Source organism: Armigeres subalbatus, chromosome 1 (assembly GCF_024139115.2).
Source record: "Armigeres subalbatus isolate Guangzhou_Male chromosome 1, GZ_Asu_2, whole genome shotgun sequence".
NCBI lineage: Eukaryota > Metazoa > Arthropoda > Insecta > Diptera > Culicidae > Armigeres > Armigeres subalbatus.
Genome location: NC_085139.1, coordinates 134,037,908 through 134,060,171, shown reverse-complemented (window position 1 = coordinate 134,060,171; position 22,264 = coordinate 134,037,908). Strand labels below are relative to the sequence as shown.

The 22,264-nt window shown below is 39.1% G+C and overlaps 1 protein-coding gene across 2 annotated transcripts in view; it reads right to left on the bottom strand.

The window, feature by feature from the left end:
• Positions 1–21,444, bottom strand: part of LOC134205146 (calexcitin-1-like) — a 185,801-nt gene extending 164,357 nt beyond the window's left edge. The window contains exon 1 of one of the 2 annotated variants that reach the window (XM_062680107.1): positions 21,143–21,444. The gene's annotated coding sequence lies outside the window, so the exon portion shown is untranslated. The remainder of the gene's footprint in view (positions 1–21,142) is intronic. The other variant, XM_062680106.1, reaches the window with a different exon arrangement.
• Positions 21,445–22,264: the final 820 nt, after the last annotated feature.

The following is a 22,264-nucleotide window of genomic DNA, read 5'->3' as shown; positions in this document are numbered from 1 at the left end:
CCATGAACACATTTCACTGTCTCACCGATTATATTGGCAAAGTTTCATCGTTGTTTGACTGCAAGCGGGAAATAAAATGTGTTGCATAATTAAGTCTAACCGCACCCTCCTTCACAGTCGGGCAGATTTTTGTTAGCAGTTTTCACGAATCAAGAGAAGCAATACTCCGGCAATTGCTTTTTAATGACTTTAGCTCGATTCCGTTTGAGCCATGAAGCCTGCCGACTGACAATCTCTAAACCTTTCCATAATACGGTTTTGATAGTTTTGCTTGTTCTTTTACGGCCTCCGTTGCCGTATCGAACGGGGAAAACGATTCTGCTTCCGTAAAATTATTATTTTATTGGAAGCCCTAGCCTGAAAAAGAGGATTACGGTGTAGCCTTCGAATTGAAACAAATACTAGAGACGATGCGAAGTAGGAAAAGCTTCGGATGGGTTTCCATTTATTGACTGATCAATTTTATGCTGGCATACATTTGTATTATGCAGGAGAAAAAAGGATTTGTAAAATGATTGCGTACCTGAGAAACTAGATTTGTCTATATGTATGCGAGCAGTATTTGGGGATATTTGCAGATATTGATATTTCGCATTAAAAACATGAATATAGGGTCCTGAATTTTTAACTGTTTTCTAAAAGTGTACGATTTATTTCCCAATGAAATTAAATGAATGAACCCCAATGAGACTTTGCCCACGCATATGGGTTAGAGGACTGAATGACTGAATGCTTCTTAAGAGTCTAAACATATTTCGTATTGTTTAGGAAGGCATGTGAAATACAGCAGTAACCTAAATCTACTACGGAAGCTTCTAAAACCTTTGTAAATATAGAAAATTTGCTCAAGTACAGAACAAAAGTGGGCCAAGAAATAGTGAGTTGACATCTGTGAAGTGGCGTCCAGCATTGCTCCGGTCCTCACAAGTTCCACTTTTCAAGCTTCCACGGGTCTGCCGATGACAGTTGACCGCCAGATAAGATTGTGTACTTAGCGGGTAGTGTAGCCAGGGAGCTGTTGTCCTTTTGATATCTGCTAGAGGAGAAGGTCAACAGGGACTATGTCTAAGGGCTTTACAACCCCTCCCCACGGCCTCGGCGAGTTAGGGGGCCTACCTAAGACGTGGTGGGGTTTGGCAGTTGGCTCTGTTAAACCTCTACAAAAAGCTATATGTGTCCAATATCAAAGCGACCGCGTGCCGCTCAAAGCGCACTTGAGCTCAGTGAGTGCCAATTGGCATGGGGAGTGTCCTTACTTCGGTAGGGTAGTGCGTGTGCTGCTTCAGCAGAGAGCTACTAATCTGCTTGTGTTGAGGCAGGAGGACGCACTATAACACGTCACCACTATTGTCACCTCGAAGCACGGCAGGAGTTTGAGTGTGGACTGCGCATGTTGAGGTGTGTCGTAGCGTAGTATGGTTGATTGGCACCCAAATAAGACTCAATGGTAGCACGTGGTCTGCTTCGGCAGAAGAGTGAGTGATCGGCCTGTGCTGAGGAAAAAGTGACAGCAAGTCCACAAAGCGATCAATACAACACCTAAAAAGGCATTTGGTACCACACAAGAGAATCAGCGGAAAGCTAGTAACCCTTATAAGGTATACGTCTGATGGTAGGGGTAAAAATTAACTTAAAAATTGATTATCTCGGTCGTTTCTGAGCCGATTTGTATAATTTTTTCTCAGAAGAACCGGATAGGTTTCTAGATTATGACAAGTGACTTAAAATTAGGATTGGCCACTTGGTCCCGGAGTTATTCCGGATTGTAGTGGGGTAGTTTTTTTCCTGGTGGGTATTGCCGACTGAAACTTTAGTCTATGCTGTTAAAATGACCTAATACTGTGATTGGTTAACTCGGGAATGTATATCGGACATGTTCTGCCCGTAATGGAACTTTTTCTAACCAGTCTAGGGATTATTCGCCCTTCCGGAACCGGCTATAAGGGATCTATATCCCGTGATGGCCAATTTGGAAAGGAAATTCCAAATATGACTTGCGACACATCATATGTCATAATTTTGCGATCAGGAGCTCGAAAGTGACCTCCAGGAATTGATATGGCAAAACCTGGCCACATTGGCATGGTCCTAGGGCACCCGGAATCCGGTCCCGGTGGACCACTTTTACGAAAATTCCAAATATGGCTTGCGACACATCATATGTCATAATTTTGCGATCAGGAGCTCGAGAGTGACCTCCTGTAATTGATATGGTCTAACCTGGCCACATTGACATGGTTCTAGGGCACCCGGAATCCGGTCCCGGTGGACCACTTTTGCAAAAATTTCAAATATGGCTTGCGTCACATCATATGTCATAATTTTGCGATCAGGAGCTCGAAAATGACCTCCAGGAATTGATATGGCCAAACCTGGCCACATTGACATGGTCCTAGGGCAAGCACTATTTGAAATTTTTGCAAAAGTGGTCAACCGGGACCGGATTCCGGGTGCCCTAGGACCATGTCAATGTGGCCAGGTTTGGCCATATAAATTACAGGATGTTACTCTCTACCTCCTGATCGCAAAATTATGACATATGATGTGTCACAAGCCATATTTGGAATTTTCGCAAAAGTGGTCCACCGGGACCGAATTCCGGGTGCCCTAGGACCATGTCAATGTGGCCAGGTGTGGCCATATCAATTCCTGGAAGTCATTTTTGAGCTCCTGATCGCAAAATTGTGACATATGATGTGTCGCAAGCCATATTTGGATTTTTTGCAAAAGTGGTCCACCGGGACCGGATTCCGGGTGCCCTAGGACCATGTCAATGTGGCCAGGTTTGGCCATAAGAATTCCTGGAGGTAATTTTCGAGCTCCTGATCGAAAAATTATGACATATGATGTGTCACAAGCCATATTTGAATTTTTTGCAAAAGTGGTCCACCGGGACCGGATTCCGGGTGCCCTAGGACCATGTCAATGTGGCCAGGTGTGGCCATATCAATTCCTGGAAGTCATTTTTGAGCTTCTGATCGCAAAATTGTGACATATGATGTGTCGCAAGCCATATTTGAATTTTTTGCAAAAGTGGTCCACCGGGACCGGATTCCGGGTGCCCTAGGACCATGCCAATGTGGCCAGGTTTTGCCATATTAATTCCTGGAGTTCACTTTCGAGCTCCTGATCGCTAAATTATGACATATGATGTGTCGCAAGTCATATTTGGAATTTCCTTTCCAAATTAACCATCACGGGATATAGATCCCTTATAGCCGGTTCCGGAAGGGCGAATAATCCCTAGAATGGTTAGAAAAAGTTCCATCACGGGCAGAACATGTCCGATATACATTCCCGAGTTAACCAATCACAGTATTAGGTCATTTTAACAGCATAGACTAAAGCTTCAGTCGGCAATACCCACCAGGAAAAAAACTACCCCACTACAATCCGGAATAACTCCGGGACCAAGTGGCCAATCCTAATTTTAAGTCACTTGTCATAATCTAGAAACCTATCCGGTTCTTCTGAGAAAAAATTATACAAATCGGCTCAGAAACGCCAGAGATAATCAATTTTTAAGTTAATTTTTACCCCTACCGTCAGACGTATACCTTATAAGGGTTAATGCGTAGTCCCAAGCAGCGACAAATGATAAAAACCAGAAGCCGCATACTCGAGGTGGTTAGACGCCAAAACAGAGAACGATATAAAAAGCTAAGAGTCGGTGAGAAAAAAAATTACTGTCGCAAGAAACAGGGGTACGACGAAAAAGTGCTCACGGAGGCAGAAGAATGCTTTTCCAGAAATGACGAGCATAAATTCTTCAAAACGATCAACAATACCCCAAAAACACACCGGTGCCACTCATGATCAACGACAACTCTGAAAATCTGTTAACCGACCGAGCAGGAGCCACTACCAGATGAAAGCAACAAAGGAGCATTTCGAGTTATTGTTGAAAGGACAATCAGACAGAATCGGGATTGAGGATGATGGCCAAGCAGTAGAGCCTACACTAGGCGAAGTGAGAAAGGCTGTCTAGAACGGTATGGCTGCTGGAAAGGACGGAATCCGAGCTTCTCAACGTTGAGCGATATTAAGCACCATCAACAACGGAACAGATGTTTACTCTGCGACAAATCCTAAATTCCTTGCGGACTAGGGTGGACCACGCTTATATGAAAAAAATCAAAATCATTTTTTCGAGACGTATACTGCCGTTATACGCATAACTGTCCCATGTACATAGGAAATCCCAGCAAACATGGGACAAATATGCGTATGACGGCAGTATATCCCATGAAAATTAAGTTTTTCGCGGTTCCGAGAGTCTCTTCGTAATAATGTAAAGATAGTAAATGCCACTAATGAGCAGGATTGAATAACTATTGCGCCACCTAGCGGAAAAAGAGTGGAAAATTGCATTTTCTCATATACTTGGTTGATTATTCCCATATAAATTTGAGCTCGTTGAGCTTCCACTCATACTTAACGGATCAGGCTGCAATTTTTACAGTAGCTTCTGGGAGCAACAATCTTTTTCCTTCAGGGGTTATTCGTCTCGAAAAAAATCTTTTGATTTTTTCATATTAAAGTGGTCCAACTTATTGCGGACTCATAATCTGTCTGAGGACTTTAAGACACCGTATGACTCAGTGAAACGGGACGAACTGTGGCAAATAATGCTAGAACAAGGCGTTTCGGCAAAACTTATGAGACTGATTCGTGCGACGCTAGATGAGTGATGTTAGAAGGACTGCAGTAAGGCAATGCACTCTCTAATCTGCTGTTCAACATAGCTCTGGAAGCTGTAATCCGAAGTACAAGTGTACAATGCAATGGAACCATCAACTTAATCTTTTGCGCTCGGTGAACGTGCCCACCAAGCAGATGTTCTGATACCCAATACCCGATAAGGCCGGAATGGCCTGTACAGTACACAAAATTTTCTCCGCGCAGTCCATGGCTGTACGTCGTCAGACACGCAATCTACAAAAGGTCTCCAAATCATCTTTGACCGATCTACTTTGCTCGCAGCGCATCTTGTCTTCTTGTGCCCGTTGAATCGCTACCGAGAATCATTTTCGCCGGGTAGTGCGCAGCTAACAAGAAGACGATTTGCGATTCCGTAGGCTGCGACGTTTGTCGACATATAGCCATGGACCAAGCTGAATGAAAACCACCTTTATGTATTGGAGAGACAAATCCGGCCGAAGTCTGAATAAATAAAAAATATTAAAGAAACACCTGAAATTGAGAAACGTTGCTGCGGCCGATCACCAATTGAATACCGGTTTGAAATATCAACAATCTCGATAAAGAATTACTCAAATATCACGGCTTATTTCGGCTCGTGGCTCCCAATAATTCCGTTGGAGTGGCGGCTTTTGAAGGCCTCCCTAGCCTAGTGCTTAGATGCGCGGCTAAGATGCAAGATCATGCTAAGGGTGGTGCGATTCGATTTCCGGTCCGATCTATGAAACGTTTGAATTGGAAATTGTCTCGACTTCACTGGGTATAAAAAATCCAATGCAACAAGTGTTACGGCGGCTCTACAAGAAGAAGCGATAGGCGAGAAGAATCTCGGATTTGGAGAAGACTATACTGCTGAGAAAGCTTTGGGCCTCTGGTGAAACACATCAACAGACTGCTTTATATTCAAATTATCTCCACGATTCGATGAGGTGGCCGGACGTCGTAGGCCTCACAAACGTGAAATTCTTCGAGTTCTTATGATGATGTTCGATCCACTGGGTTTTATCGCGCACTTTCTAATGTTTTTGAAGATGCTACTTCAAGAAATCTGGAGGTCGTCAGTTGGCTGGGATAGCCGAATAGCTGGTGCACAATCAAAAAAGTGGCTACTGTGGCTTCAGGTTTTGCCAGATATAGCCGAATTCAGAGTTCCGCGGTGCTATAGGGCATTTGTGTCTTATTGTTGTTTTACTGCTCAAATGCACACCTTTGTTGATGCTAGCGAAGGCGGATCCGCGCTCAGAGCTACAGGCAAGCGTCCTTGGAATTCGTTTGACCAATAGTGTCGCTCAATCCTTATCGGTTAAAATAGCCGAACGATTCTTTTGGACTGACTCGCGAGACGTTCTGTGTTGGTTGAATGCTGATCATCGCCGATACAGTCAGTTTGTAGCGTTTCGCGTGATTGAGATACTAGAGACTAGTGACACGAAAGAGTGGCGATGGGTCCCAACGAAGCAAAATGTAGCTGACGAAGGAACGAAATGGACACGGAGTCCCGACCTCAGTACTTCAAGCCGCTGGTTCCAAGGACCCCAATTTCTTCCTCCACCAAAAGAACACTGGCCGACCCTATCAAGATACGGGTCAACAGATACCGAGCTTCGTGCGCATCTACTTACACACACGGTCGCGGTCGGATCAATCATCAAGCCAGGAATTTATTTTAAATAGACAATATTACTAAGCAGTACTGCTTATGTCTTCCATTACATTAATAACTCAAAAATAATGGTCAAAATGAAAAAAGAATAATCCGTTGGCACAGCAGAAACTTATTCTAGCAGAGCATTTTCTCTTCCGTTCTGCTTTAACATGCGAATACGTTGAAGAATTGGCAATTCTGATTTATAATAGTCTATCGAATACAGCGAAGACAATCATTTCGAAGAGTAGCCACATTGCCTATCTGAGTCCATTACTCGACCAATCCGATTTGTTGAGGGTACGTGGGAGAACAGGAGCCTGCTCCCTGATCGACTATGATGCGGTTAGTCCAATCACCCTTCCTTGGAACAGCTACATAACACGCCTGTTACTGCTACACTATCATAGAAAACATCATCACTAAAACCGCAACACAGTTCTGATCGTGATTCGTCAGCGTTAGAAGATCTCTTGTTTGAAGCTCGGAAGAATTGCCAGGAATGCAAGAGCAATAAAGCAACGCCGCAACTACCAGCCATGAGTGATCTTCCATTATCACGCCTGGCTACCTACACTCGTCCGTTCACGTCCGTTCATGGAGAAGGATTATTTCGGTCCATTCACAATATCAATTGGCCGCGGAGAAACGTTGGGTGCTGATAGCAACCTGCCTGACCTGACCAAATTGCGTACACTCTCAGTACCGACTCATGTATTATAACGCTTCGCAACGTCATGTCTAGGAGAGGAATACCAGCAACGATTCATGGTGACCAAGGAACGAGCTTCAGAGGCGCTAGCAGAAAGCTGAAAGAAGTTTGAAAAGCCTGGATAACGAGCGCCTTATGGCCGAGTTAACCACGCCCCATACTAGTTGGAGCTTCAATCCACCCGCCGCCCCACATATGAGAGGAGCGTGGGAACGCCTAATATGCACTGCACAGTTCAACAAAACCTCTATAAGCTTTTACCACAGACAAACAGACATAGCACTCGAGATTCTTTCGTCCATCACTTATTTATCGGTCAATTCAAATAATCATTAGTTGGCCAATTGGCCGACCGCGGCGCACCAATCGGTTTTGTTAAAGCTTGACGTTTGCTCACTACCGCCACCTAGTTCTAGAGTTGCCTAAGTCGACGTGAACAACAGATGTCGTTAGTATTAGGCGTAGGAGGAGCAAGTAATAACTACAACTAGTCCGTCTGGGCATTCTTTCCTCCTCCATTTGTTGCATATTCGGATATCCTGGGTCCATCGGTATTTTTGACGGTTTTGCATCGCTCATGTTGAATCTATTGGTAATATTACGGATGTATGCTGATTGATTCAAAATAAAACTTCCAGAACTAGTCTTTTCTACTTGGATGCCCAGGTAATTGGAAACCTCTCCTAGACATGTGATACTGAAATGATGCGACAGATAGCGTTCGACTCTTTCGTACTCATCGTTGTTCGGACATACTACGAGCATATCGTCAACATACAACAAAATGAATGACATTACTCCTTCGACGTTCCGTATGTATAGACACGGATCTGCTTCGGATTGTTCATACCCGAGCTGCTTAAACTTTTCAGTTATCTTCCGATTCCATATACGTCCCGCTTGCTTCAGGCCATAAATACTACGCTTCAGAAGACACACGTCCTCTTGAGATCCAGTGTGATACCCTTTCGGTTGCTTCATGTATATGGTCTCCGTGAGTTCTTCGTGTAGATATGCTGACTTTACGTCAATGTGCTTGACTTGCAAGGTTCGACGAGCTGCAACTGCAACCGAAGCGTGGTGTGTTTTGCTACAGGCGCAAAAACCTCGTCATAATCGACGCCAAACTTTTGACTATAGCCTTGAGCTACAAGTCGTGCTTTGTAGCGGATTACCTGGCCAGATTCGTTGAGCTTCTTCTTAAAGATCCATTTGCATCCTATTGGTTTTTGGTTGTCAGGTTTTGATACTATTTCCCATGTCGAATTTTCTTGAAGAGAAGCAAACTCCCCGTCCATTGCTTTCTTCCACTCGTAGCAATCTTGACTGCGCATGGCCTCATCATACATACAGGGTTCATCTTGGTTTATAGAAGCCAGTCGGGTAGATTCTCTATAACGCAGCGATGGTGTACCAATATTTGAACGATTCGATCTTCGTTGTTAACTTCTTCTTTCTCTACTGCGGTGTCATAATCATCTTAACCATGGATCATTGTTTCATCAAGTTTATCCTCATCGTCAGAAGGTTCGTCATCTACCCGGGGAAACTCCTCCTCAAACTGGTTGGTCGGAACATCAGAAACTCCAGTAGATTGTGCAGTAACTGGTTTGAATGGGTAGAATACAATACTTTCCAGCTGATTCTCAGTTTCGCAAACTTCTTCTGCTGGAATGAACCTGGCATCACGTGACACGACGATCTTGTTTGTTGATAGATCCAGGAAACGGTATCCCTTATGCTGTTGTGAATAACCAACAAATGTCATTTTAACCGATTTTGAGTCCAGTTTGGAGCGCTTCTCTTTCGGGATCCATACATAAGCTTGTGACCCAAACAACTGCAGATGATCGACATCAGGCTTCTCTAATGTCCATAGCTCGAAAGGTGTTTTTGAAATAGCGCTTGATGGAAGAAGATTTTGAAGGTAGCATGCTGTATTTATTGCTTCAGCCCAATACTTCTTTGGCATTTTGGCATCAAGTAACAGACATCTTCCCATCTCTACTAAAGAACGGTTCTTTCTTTCCGATACTCCGTTTTGCTGCGGTGTATAGCTGGTGCAAAACTGCTGTCGAATGCCTTCTTGGCAACAAAACATTTCTAGATCTTGGTTTTGGAATTCTCCGCCCTAATCGGACGAATAACTTTCGGCGGTCTCCCAAACATTGTTTTCATCTCTTGCACGTACTGCTTGATATAATTTTTAGCTTCTGATTTCCGTTGAAGAAAATACACCACCGAGTAGCGCGTAAAGTCGTCTGTGATGGCCATGAAGTATCGACATCCGCCTGGAGAAGCTGTGTTCATTGGTCCGCATAGATCTGTGTGAACCAGGTCGAGTGCTTGCTTTGTCCTCTTCTTGGATTTCTTGGGAAATGTTACCATTTCCCGTGAAAATTTGCCTTCCAAGCAACATTCGCAAACTGCCTTGACTCCACAATTTACAATTTTGAGACCAGTAACCATATTATTCTTCTCCAGCTCACCAACTGCTCCCGGGTCTCTATGGCCAAACTTCCTATGCCACGCATGTTGGCAATTCTCCGAATGATTAGGTTTGCTTTGTGCCAAATTTGCGACGTGAATGTGCTGAAGATTGTACAACCCACCACAAACGACTCCAACTGCAACTACCTTCTCACCCTTGAATATGCGGCAACCTTGTTCGTCGAAAATAACAGTTGCTCCTTTCTTCGTTGCAGATCTTACCGAAAACAGATTTGATTCAAGATCTGGGACAAATAGCGTATTGCTGAGGGTCATTTCGTTGACAAATCCTTCTGCTCCAATGCACTGAATGCGACAAATTTCCTTTCCAGCTGATTTCGTCTTCATGCCGTTTGCCAGTACGATGTCATCTTTAACGGTTTCGTCTAACGATTCGAAATATTCCTTACTAACTGCCATGTGAGAAGTTGCTCCTGAATCAACAACCCATGAACCTTCCTTGTCACCCTTCTTTGCCAAGAAAGCATATTCTTCAGGGCTGTTACGAACTACCTTCGCCTTGCTGCTTTTGTTCGCGCGACAATATATTTTATTGCGGAATGTTCCATGTGTTATGTCTGTTTGTCTGTGCTATTACCTACATATCAACAAAATCTCAATAAGCTATTACCAAAACACCTTCCTATGAAGTTTTAGCGAACCTGCCCATAGAGGTTGAGAACGTGGTCAACTCCAGACTTCGAACAAGTATTCCCTATTTTCTATTGGGATCACATATCGGACTGAAACCGTGGGTACTATTCTATGATAGCACTAAGGTGCTTACAAACACCTGGCAATTATCTCAAACTTTGGCCAACCAATTTTGGAAGCAATGGGTTAGAGACTATTTACCCTCTATTACCCGCCGAACAAAGTGATTTATTCCGACAAAATCCATTGAAGTGGACGCTATTGTAGTCATCGTGAGAGCCTATCTTGGTACAGTGATTACCACGTCACTATCCAAGGCGTTCCTGGGTGGACGTTAGGCAGAACAACAGCGATTTCAACAATGCTTGTTCTCTCATATGGTCCTCTGCTAATCTTCAGTTTCTATTCATTTCACACTTGCTGCTCGCTTGCGGTGTAAATCGAGTCTGTATCTTCATTACTTTCAACTATGCTCCCTTTCGCTTTGAGTAATACATATAATTATCACCGAAAAAAAACAATAAATTAATTTCGATAAAGTCACGCGGTGATCAAATCAGGAATTTTATATTTTATTTAATAATAATTTGCCGGAATAAAACTCACAAAATTACCATGTTAGTCTAATCAGATAGAGAAATAGATTTAAAGACTAATAGAAAAATACAATTCATGTTCAATACTTTCCAATACCCTAATTGTAAATACTTTACAGCCTGGCAGTGCAATCAAAATCGCATTTTTGTTCCTTTCATTAGAAGGACATTGGTCAAAAACTAAAAAATTACCGTTACATTCGTTGCTTTCTATCCATTCACTTTATAAATCAGACATGCACCCAGAAATAATAATTCGACTTCCCCGAAGCTCGCTTGATTCCATGTAAGCTCTGAAATGAACACTAATTAGCTATTCGTGGCAGATAATGTGCATGGAAACGCCACAGTGATTACGAGCAAGGAAACCACCCTTCGTGCTACGTTCTTTAGCAAGTAAGTTGGTGTTGCTGTGTAGCAATAATCATTAGATTCGCTTTTATCGTTCATTACACTAGATTTGTGATGCATATTTGGTGGTAAAAGTGGCTATTCCTAGCTCATGGATTATTACTTGCATCGTTTTTTTTGGAAAGAGCAAAAAAGGAACCAACTCACAGCTGTGAAGTCATAATAATCAAAAAAGCGCATGCCATGGTATTAACATGGATATTATCATAATCATACTTGGAAACTATCGCCTTTTTCCTATGAGGTACAAGATGCCGGAAGACATTAAGTAAATAAATACATTCCACTAGGAATTCAACTTTTAAATTTCATGAGCAATAAACCACAATTAAATTATTGTGAGTTCAAAATTCCAAAATATTATTGTACCATCATTCTAAATTGGGACCCATAGAATGTGTATGGAAATTTTTAAGTGAAACAATTTAAGATTTTTGGTGCATACATTTTTGAGTTCAACCACTTGTCGTAACCAGATTCAAATGAATTCAAGACTTAAACATTCATGTTGTTGAATAAAAAGTGTAGTATTGTCATCTACTTTCCCCTATATGCAGCAAAATCTGAAACTAGGAACCTGATTAGACTTTGAAATGAAAAAAGCAGTCATTTGGGGTGAGGTTTTAACTTGTTTTGCTCCCTTTCAAACTGAGTCGCTTTTTTCACTTTCGAATTCAACGGCGATGCTTGCATTAGCACATGTTTTGCCTCTTGGCTCTTGCTGCGAAGCACTTAGTATCCATACTCTCTCTCTAGCTAGACCTATGTTGCTTCTGTTGTGCTAGCGTTTCGTCCAAATAGGTATAACGAAAGTCAACGAGCTTTGCTCGCCGACGTTAATCCTGCGGAATGTGTTTGCTTGTTTTACATCTCCATCGAAGCGTTGTAAATTGATCCTTTCGACGTGGAAGCATTTGCCACTTTTCAATGGAGTGTTTAAATATTGGGCTTTCAGTTTTTTTTGATTAAAAATAAGATCTCGTTGCAGCTGTTGGATTAATAAATTATTACAACTCTTGATGTTTGCAACATCCGTACACGATTGGATATTTTTGATTTTTTGAATTAATATATTGGCATAGTTCAACTATGGGAACAATTTTTTTGCCACCAGATCGGGTATGCAAAATAAGAAAGTAGTTATTCCTGCCATATCGTCGTATTTCAAATACATATCGATTGTATCAACCAATAGAAATATGAAAACAACAATTAAACAAATTTTAAGACATTGGCAGCCTTAACTAATTTCTGAGATATCTGTGAACGTCACCGAAAATCTCAACAACAGATTCGATAATTATTTTACAGATTTTATGTGATTTTGAATCATTGTAACTAAACAGTTCAAATTATAATAAAATCTGCTATTTATTTCATGTGTGAGTTAAAGTTAATTCGAATTTGACAAGTATGTCTTTGTTACAGCAGAACGTTATCGTTGAGTGAGAATGATGCTACTTAAAAATTAAAAAGTTATATATTGTAGCTACATCAGCTTTAAAAGCAAGTTAAAGCTATTGAAGATATTGAAGATACTGAATACACTAAGATCAAAGTTAATCAAAGTTCAATAGCAATAAAGGAGGTTTGAAAAAATTGTCATCGAATTTCAAAAAACGACATTGCCCACAAGTTTCATTACCCCAAAATATGACCCCATGCTAAATTTGAGCTCAATCGGACATGATTTAGGGGAGCCTAAAAATCATCAAAGTTTTGAAATTTTTACTAATGAAAATTTTTCCAAGGAAAAGTCGAAAATCGATTTTTTTGTTTTTGATGCCAAATGACTATGCATGAAACGTCGAGATCTGAAGTTATCCTAAAAAAAAAATTGAAAAAAATCGATTTTTTATCTTAGAACATTTTTGGGACTTTTTTTGAATTTTTTTCAGATAATGAAAATTTGTTTCATCGAATTTTAACACCGGACGATACGCAAACATTTTCGTAGTTAAAAATATCCCCCTATGCAAAATTTGAGCTAAATCGGATATGATTTAGGGGTACTCAAAATTAATTCAAACTTTATTTTTTTTCCATTGTGGGTTTTCCCATCACCAGTATTTATTTGAACTTTAGAAGTGAAAGCAGTCACACTGTTTATTATTATTATTGTTCATAAAATGGAGGATATTCTGTTTGTTGGGGAATATTTGCCATTGTTTCCCAAGTCATCAAATTTACCGTCGTATGGTGAAATTCTTCGTAAGTTCATGTTTCATTTGCGAGCTGAGAAACAAACTGTTCAACAAAGTGCGCAAATAACAACAGAAGCGTTGATAGCTGTATGGAAAGGAAAACAAATAAGTGATTGGTAATAGGGCAATTGAATTTTAAATTTTACATTGCCATAAAAATTTGAGAGATCTACATGGTGTTCAATAAGTTCGAATACACTTTCAAAAAATGTTTAAAAATTGTAATTAAATTATTTCTTTTCCCGGTAACATTTCATTGAAAGTATTGTTTATAAGGAACGTTTGTAACACTTCTTCTGGAATGACCTCTATTTTGTACTTCTTCACGAGCTTCAAACGTTTCTGAAATCCATCGCAAGCGGCACGCACGGTCTGCATGGGCATTTCGTTCCAGATTTTGAGAATTACGTCTTGAACTGGTCCAAGTTACTGACCTTGTATTCGTACAGCTTTATTATGTAATGAAGGACCAAACAAGACAGTTAAGAGGGTTAAAATCCGGGAAGCTGGGAGGTCGCAAAGTTTTGTCCAAAAAGTCGATAAAATTGTCCCCATATAAGGCTTAAATAGCATTTTCCGTGTATAAAGGGTTATCGTCCTATCGAAACTTGTAGGGCTGATCTCCGTCTTATCACCGGGCCACTGGGGGTATCAATCTTCCCCAAAATCTCAGTTTTGTAGTACAATCCATTTTCACCGCACATTTGTATTCGAACTTATTGAACACCCTGTACAGAAAAAAAAAGGCTGCTAATGTCGACGACTGAACTTAAGAAGAAAAAATCTGAGCTGATTTAGAAGAACTATGTAATTTATTGAATAGAACAGTATGTAAATATAGCAACTCCTTTTTTTACATTACTCACGTAATTTCTTGAATTTCTTTTCAAACTCCTTTACTTATTTATTTTACAAATCAGGATTATCTATTTCACTTAAGATCAATACACAAAGTTTTTTTTACGTCGATCTTTTTCAATGTACATCAAACCCGCGTAAAAATAAACCGCGTTTTAAAAAAAATGACGTGAAAAATCATCTTATTTAAAAAAAAATTGATAAAAAAATTCCGTTAATAAAAGGTTCCGCAATGACATGAATCGTGTTTCTACATTATCAGTTTTCTTAATCTTTACACGTTGTGTTTTAATTTCATGCTGTACCGCGTTATAATAACTGCGTAAAAATAAGCCTCAGTGTAATAAACATTGCCTAGCAATCTGATAATTTTCTAGGTAAATCTGATCTCAAAAGTTTTCAAAGTCACAAATTCAAAATTTTGATAGCAAGATTTTGAGCATCCCTAAATCATGATCGATAAAGTTCAAATTTTGCATAGGGGCATATTTTAGGGCTTAGGAAATGTTTGCGTAACGTCCGGTTTTTAAATTCGTTGAAAAATAGTTTTCGCCAACAAAAAATTATTCTCTAAGTTTCATGCATTTTGAGTCCTTTGTCATAAAAAAAAAACAAAAAAATTAGAGAAATAAAAATAAAGTTTTGATTAATTTTGAGCACCCCTAAATCATGCTCGATTTAGCTCAAATTTTGCAAAGGGGGATATTTTTGGCTACGAAAACGTTTGCGTATTGTCCGATGTAAAACATTTGATAAAAAAAAATTTCATCATCTGTTCTAATGTTCTAAGAGTTCTAAGAGAAAAAATAGATTTTTTTTAAAACAATTTTTTTTAGATGACATCAGATCTCGACGTTTCATGCATTTTTAAGTCATTTGGCACCAAAAACAAAAATTCAATTTTCGACTTTTCCTTTGGTCCCCCCTTGGGGAAATTTTCTTGGGAGAAAATTTCAAAACTTTGATGAATTTTAGGCACCCCTAAATCATGTCTGACTGAGCTAAATTTTGTAATAAAACTTGTGAGCAATGTCGTATTTTGAAATTCGAAAATGTCATTTTCATTGGCACCCTGACACCTACTTTGAGGAAGACAGCAGCTCGAAATGGAGTGATTGGAATTCTATTTAAAATATTAAAATCGCGGATAGCTGTCCTTTCTTTTTTGATTTTGGACCTTTTTCACATTCCACCGGGACACTCCCACGGCGATAGAAATGTCTTTTCGCTACATTCTGTAGGATGAGCATCGAGCTTGATTTTCCCGGATAGAATCGCATCGCTTTGCTCACTAGCCGAAAAATGATTTCGTTTTTAAAAGCGTCAAAACGCAATCGAGGCTTATGTTTTGTTTACATATAGGGGAACGGTTTGCCACTTCATCTCATAGGTCTTATTTCCATCCCATAAAAAAACAAACAAAGGAATTTGATTTGTTTATTATTTTTGTGATTTTCTTCAGCAGTGAGCACGCATGTTGACAAAAAGAAGCGACGAATTTGGTCCCGTATTTCTTTGTTTTGCGATGAGATGGATATATGTACAGTGAGATGAAAATCTACATTTAATAAGCCATTGTTTTAAGTTAGAAAAGTTAATTCAATGCATTCAACAATGAAGAACAAGCAAAAATCATGCAATGATGTAAAACGCGATTCGAATCATGAGCGATACTCTGGGCCATGATTATGATGGGATTTGACTCATGCATAAATTGAATCGCCGATGATATTTAAGAATTTGAGATTTTATCAAAACTCACAGGTGGAATGAGATCCTAATTTATATAATGCTGCAAACATGATTACGCATACCTACAATGGAAATGTTAGGGTAGGAGGTTCGGTTGAGGGCACCCTTTTGTCTTTGGTCTATAACTTTGGCCGTAGTTGATTTTATGCCGACATTTATATACCAATAGAAAGCTAGACAAATAACTCTACTATTAGTGAAGAAATTATATTGATTTCGACTATTTGGGAAATTTTATTGACAATTTCGCAAATTTGACATTTTTGGGCATTTCAATTTTGTGGTTCGGGTGTGGGCACCCTTGAAAACTCGGCAGAAAATAAAGAAGAAAGAATCAAAACCACCTAGATTTAAAGATTAAAGAAAAGGAATAATTTGTTTATTCTAATAGCCAGGAGGCACTAAAAAAATCAGATCAATCCACCTAGCAGTGATCATGCCTTTTCCGTGCATTACGGGGGATGTTGAAAGCTACCACATAAGAAAAAACAAATTAAAATTGCACTTTAGGTAAATGGATTTTATTTTTCCCAATGATTTGCGTATATTGCATTAAAAAACCAGATTAATCACCCTAGCGGTAATGGTGCCTTTTTCATTCATTATAAAAAAAAAATATTTATTTTATTTTATCATCAGACTAAGGCCGGAGTGGCCTGTGCTGCACATAAAAGACTTCTCCATTCAGCTCGGTCCATGGCTGCACTTCGCCAACCACGCATTCTGCGGAGGGTCCGCAAGTCGTCCTCCACCTGATCGATCCACCTTGCCCGCTGTGCACCTCGCCTTCTTGTTCCCGTCGGATCGTTGTCGAGAACCATTTTCACCGGACTACTGTCCGACATTCTGGCTACGTGCCCGGCCCACCGCAGTCTTCCGATTTTCGCGGTGTGAACGATGGATGGTTCTCCCAACAGCTGATGCAACTCGTGATTCATTCGCCTCCTCCACGTACCGTCCGCCATCTGCACCCCACCATAGATGGTACGCAACACTTTCCTTTCAAAAACTCCCAGTGCGCGTTGGTCCTCCACGAGCATCGTCCAGGTCTCGTGTCCGTAGAGAACTACCGGTCTTATAAGCGTTTTGTAGATAGTCAGTTTGGTACGGCGGCGAACTCTATTCGACGCTCCTTGCGGAGTCCAAAGTACGTACGATTTCCAGCCACTATGCGTCTCCGAATTTCTCTGCTGGTATCGTTATCGGCGGTCACCAGTGAGCCCAAGTACACGAATTCTTCAACCACCTCGATTTCGTCACCACCGATAGAAACTCGTGGTGGGTGGCTCACATTGACCTCTCTTGAGCCTCTTCCTATCATGTACTTCGTCTTCGACGTGTTGATGACTAGTCCAATCCGTTTAGCTTCGCTTTTCAGTCTGATGTAGGCTTCCTCCATCCTCTCAAAGTTACGTGCCATGATATCAATGTCGTCGGCGAAACCAAATAGCTGGACGGACTTCGTGAAAATCGTACCACTTGTGTCAATCCCTGCCCTTCGTATTACTCCCAAAAAACAATTATATATAATTATAATATTCAACAGAAAGCAATAGGAAAGAATTCCCCGCCAAATGCTTGTTGCAAGCAAATCGATAGTAATGGACATAATTGATAGAAATGATTAATTTAATCAATATTTTTATTTATTGGGCCCATTGAGGGTGCCTACAACCGAATTTCGCAGACTTTTTGAAATGTGAAGAAAAAAAATGCTCTCAAATTTTGATGGCAAACGTTATTGATCCTCAAAACAGATTAAATTAACTGTATAAATACGCATTGGAACTCATTTTTTCAATTGAATCACTTTAATTGATGACACGTTGAAAAAGGCAAAAAAAAACTTTCGTATTGTTTTTCTTGTGAAAAAATTGATTTGTTCGTAGTTCAAAGTAGAGATGTCTATTTGTTTTGATATTCAGCACAAAACATCTTGTTACTTTAGAAAACAAATGACGGTTGTCAGAATGACAGCATCTGTTATCTGTCAAAAGATACGTAGGGGTGCCCATAACCAAACGGAGTCCACAACCGAACCTCTTCTTTTATTCTTTCTGATTGATTTGTCTCGTTCTTGACTTAGTACCCCAAAACGATTTTTTTTCGCTCCATCTTGATTATTATTATCATTATTTTAAAAAATGGAATTGTACAAACTCGTTTTATGACAAGTGCTTTTATTATTATAAAACATGATGTGTGTAGACTAGAACTTTCAGATAAGCGGTGGGTACTAACTTTGCAAAGTCAAACTTTTCCACAATTCACAACGAATACGTTGTGCCGATTAGCTTAAACTCCGGATGCTTTGTTTGAAACCCAAATGCAGTAATGCTACGTTTGAACTAATCCGCCAAATGTCAAAGCATAAAAATAAACGAGTGTTAGGAATATAAATCCAACCAAAAAACCACATGATTTCGTTTTGTAGACTTCGCCTAGACATAGTGGAAAACTAACTATGGGATGACTTCACCAAACAACTACTATAAAGATGTGATAGATTGATAAATATGAATGTTGATTGTCGCGTACCTATAGTCGAATTGAAGTTGTGAACAGTGTTGATAGAATCATACTCAAATCTTTTTTTTCTATTCGGGTTTGCCACTGCGACCAGCTGTTAGATCTATTGTAGCATTACTCGTAAAACAGAACATGTAATACTGTTAATTGGCCATGCATCGGAGCCCTAGCCACATCCTTGTCTTGCTTCTAGAATATCACCAGTAAAGCTAGAATCCCGGGATTCAGCTCTTTCTACAAGAACATTTCAATCTAGAGAAGTTGTTCAGTAACAAGAATTTCCGTTTCCGAACTACCATTGTTTACCAGTTCATGAAGAGTTAGTACATCCCTAGAACCCTAACTCGAACTTCTTCCAGCAGTTAGTTCAGCCTAGGTCGAAAGGCCCTGGTTTTATAACTAATTCCTAGAAAAGCTGCATACAATTTAGCCTCAAACAAGAGGAATTTGAGTCTTTCAACCATGTGCAGGGTAAAGTTAATTTTGTTATAATTCAAAAAAATGCAATTGGTAGAGGGGACTAAACACGATAAATCCTTGAAATACTACAACTTATTGCCTTAGCTTCAAAAATGGATTAGGCTAGGGCTCGGTTTGGTAGATCTCACACCGTAAAACACTACGTAAAAATGACCTACAAGCTTTACGGGATTACTTAAATTTTAGTCACCAAGGCCTCCACTGATTTTGCTCCAAGAGGTGTCAAAACCCAATCAAGGCGTATTTTATCTTTATGCATATATGGATTTATTTTCAGTTGTGTTAAGCGAAGAAAGTTTTTTCAATGTTTTTAACAAGGTGGAACACGTAAAAATCCATGCAATTGGACAAATAGATCGAGGAAGATCATGAACGTTTCTATAGGAAATAAGTCAGATCATTAAATAAAAACTAGGACAATAATGCTACATTATCCCTAATAAAAAAGAAAAAAATGTAACAGCTTCAGTTATTTATACAGTTGATATATTTAAGTTGTAATAATAAGTTCCAGATTTTTTCCTAATTAAAATTAGTTTTGTTATAAGTTAAATATTTTTTTTTAACAATATCCTAGGCTTAGTTTAGAACTCCAAATGCCAGGAGAACAATTGAGCTCAGTATCACCGCATGATATTACTAAGTCCAATGAAAGGCTATAGAACCGTTATATACCAATCGACACAGCTGGATAAATTGGGGTAATGTCTGTATGTGTGTGTATGTACAAACATGTGAGACACACTTTTGGATACTTAGCATCAGTCGATTTGCGTGCAATAGGTTGTCTAGGAACAGAATCTAGTCCCATTGTTTTTCCTTTGGGGAAAAAATGATGATAATAGTGGAATCTATCACTGTGAAGTACAAAATCTCATCATCTCAGTTTTGCTCGAGTGAAAGGCATCACCAAAGCTATCAATCTACTTTTCTTTCGATTTTTATTACGGCAATTTTGTATTTTATCAGCTCTTCACAAATGCATGATATAGGGAATTGTTCCAATTTCCATCTCACTGAACATATATTCATCTCATCGCAAAACAGATAAATACAGCACAAATCTTATCACTACTTTTTGCTAACATTGCTCACTGCTGAAAAAAATATAAACAAATATAAAAATCAAATCAAATTCCTTTTCATTGCTTTGTTTTTGATAGGATGGAAACGGGAGCTATGAGATAAAGTGCCGAACCGTTCCCCTCAATCAAATCATTCTGAAAGATTGATTTTATTTTTTGTTGATTACTAACAAATCAAGTATAATTTAGTAGGTAAAAACTATTTTTGTAGGTATTGTTGATACATATAGCGGGAATTATGTTGAGAACAACAAGCAAAGATATAAATTTTATGAAGATTAAAAAAGTATTGAAAAAAAAATTGCATGAATGCTAACTTTTCAAATGTATCACTTTCACTATAGACAGCATATAGATTTATATATTAGAATAAATACATATTATATTATACCAAGTGTTGGATTAGTACAAATTCAAAATTGAGATTCACTTCCAAATTTAAATTTTAAAGTCATTAAAAAAACTTGGCTTAAATCCTTAACAAATTCAAAAATCAGATATGAATCAAAATAAAAATTCAGTTAAAATTGCAACTCGCATGCTTAACTGGAATAATAAACTTATTTCATATACACATACAAATACTCAAAGTATAAAATTCTAATTTAGACAGCCAAGTTATATCCGAATTTAAAACTAAATATAAATACACATTCGAAACTAATTACAGACTCAGATGACAAATTTAGTTCTTTTATTCAAATCTAAAACTGATTCGTATCATCCGTATCCAAATAAAAATTGTTAATCAGATTAGTCTAAATTAAAATTATGAATTCACACTATGATTTTTATTCAAACCTAGATTCAAGAAATCCGAGCAAAGAAAGTTTTAGTTTCAAAGTTAATTTGGTCGAAATCCGAATATTGCACATGTTTCACCTGCTCGTACAACTATCAACACCAATTATAACCCACAATCTTAAATTTTCCCAACGGTCAAATGTTTTTGGTAAAATTTTAAACAACTTCAGCATTAAAGTTAGTGTTAAGATCATCTAGACACTATAAAATATTATAAACACCTTATTTATATATCCCACCTGTCAGTGAAGTATTATAATTGACGAACTGTTTCTGTACTCCAAACGGACTTCCTCCAGTAAAGCACACACGGAACGAACCTAATCAACAATCGCACAAATCACTTCACCCTGCGGACACACCGGCACCGAACGCTTGTTGAACAATTGCTTCAATCAGCCGACTTGGTACTGCTATAGAGGAAGTTAACCGCACACAGTGGTTCCTACAGGAGGTACAACTCGAACGACAAGCGAACACTTAGTAAACTCGCACCACGGACACGGAACGACAAAATGCAGAGGCTTTCCCGCTGGTGGGACGCTTTTATATGTAGGGCAGTAATGCAACCATCCCGCTGTTGTTGGATTGTTGTTCTTACTACCTACTACAGTGTGCACCCCGGATGCGCGGACTCTGCGCCATCGGAAAAGCATTGTTTTATTTTTGCTCTCAATATATAGAATTTTACGTAAATTTATTGGTTTTAATTTCAACGCTACATATGGACCGTATCAAATAAATAAATAGAACAGTGTTCGTACTCCAATTGAGAAAGAGTTTACAGGACGGGGTGTTTGTAATTATATGACGCTCGATGCAAGAAAATCTTATTTCAAAGAAATTTCTTCATCAATGTTTGCTATCTTCCTAATCGAAACCGTTGCTCTATAACTTTTACGTAAATTCCTGGTTCAATTAATAGAAAACAAACAATAAATTAATTTCAATATCACGTCACCTGATTTCAAATGTTTTTGAAATTATTCAGAATTTCTAAAATTCATATTTTAATTGGCATTAGTTATATTAGCATTAAGTTATATTAGCTTTTGAAATTATTATTATTATTACATGCATAAAAGTAGATTTAACTGAATATTCATTTATTCAAATCTATTTCGTATGTATTTATAATAGCACGATGGAAACGCACCATACATGAAATGCCTGTACCTACTGTTGCCGAGGCCCATTCTTTTCGGAGCATCCACCCGCAACCAGCTAGTGCTGATATGAACCATCTCACGATCGGTGAGTTTCCGGTGGGTGTAATTGTGTGGGATACCGAGTATGAACGAGGTTCGGGAGAACGGTCTTCGTTATCCAGAAATCATTGTTTG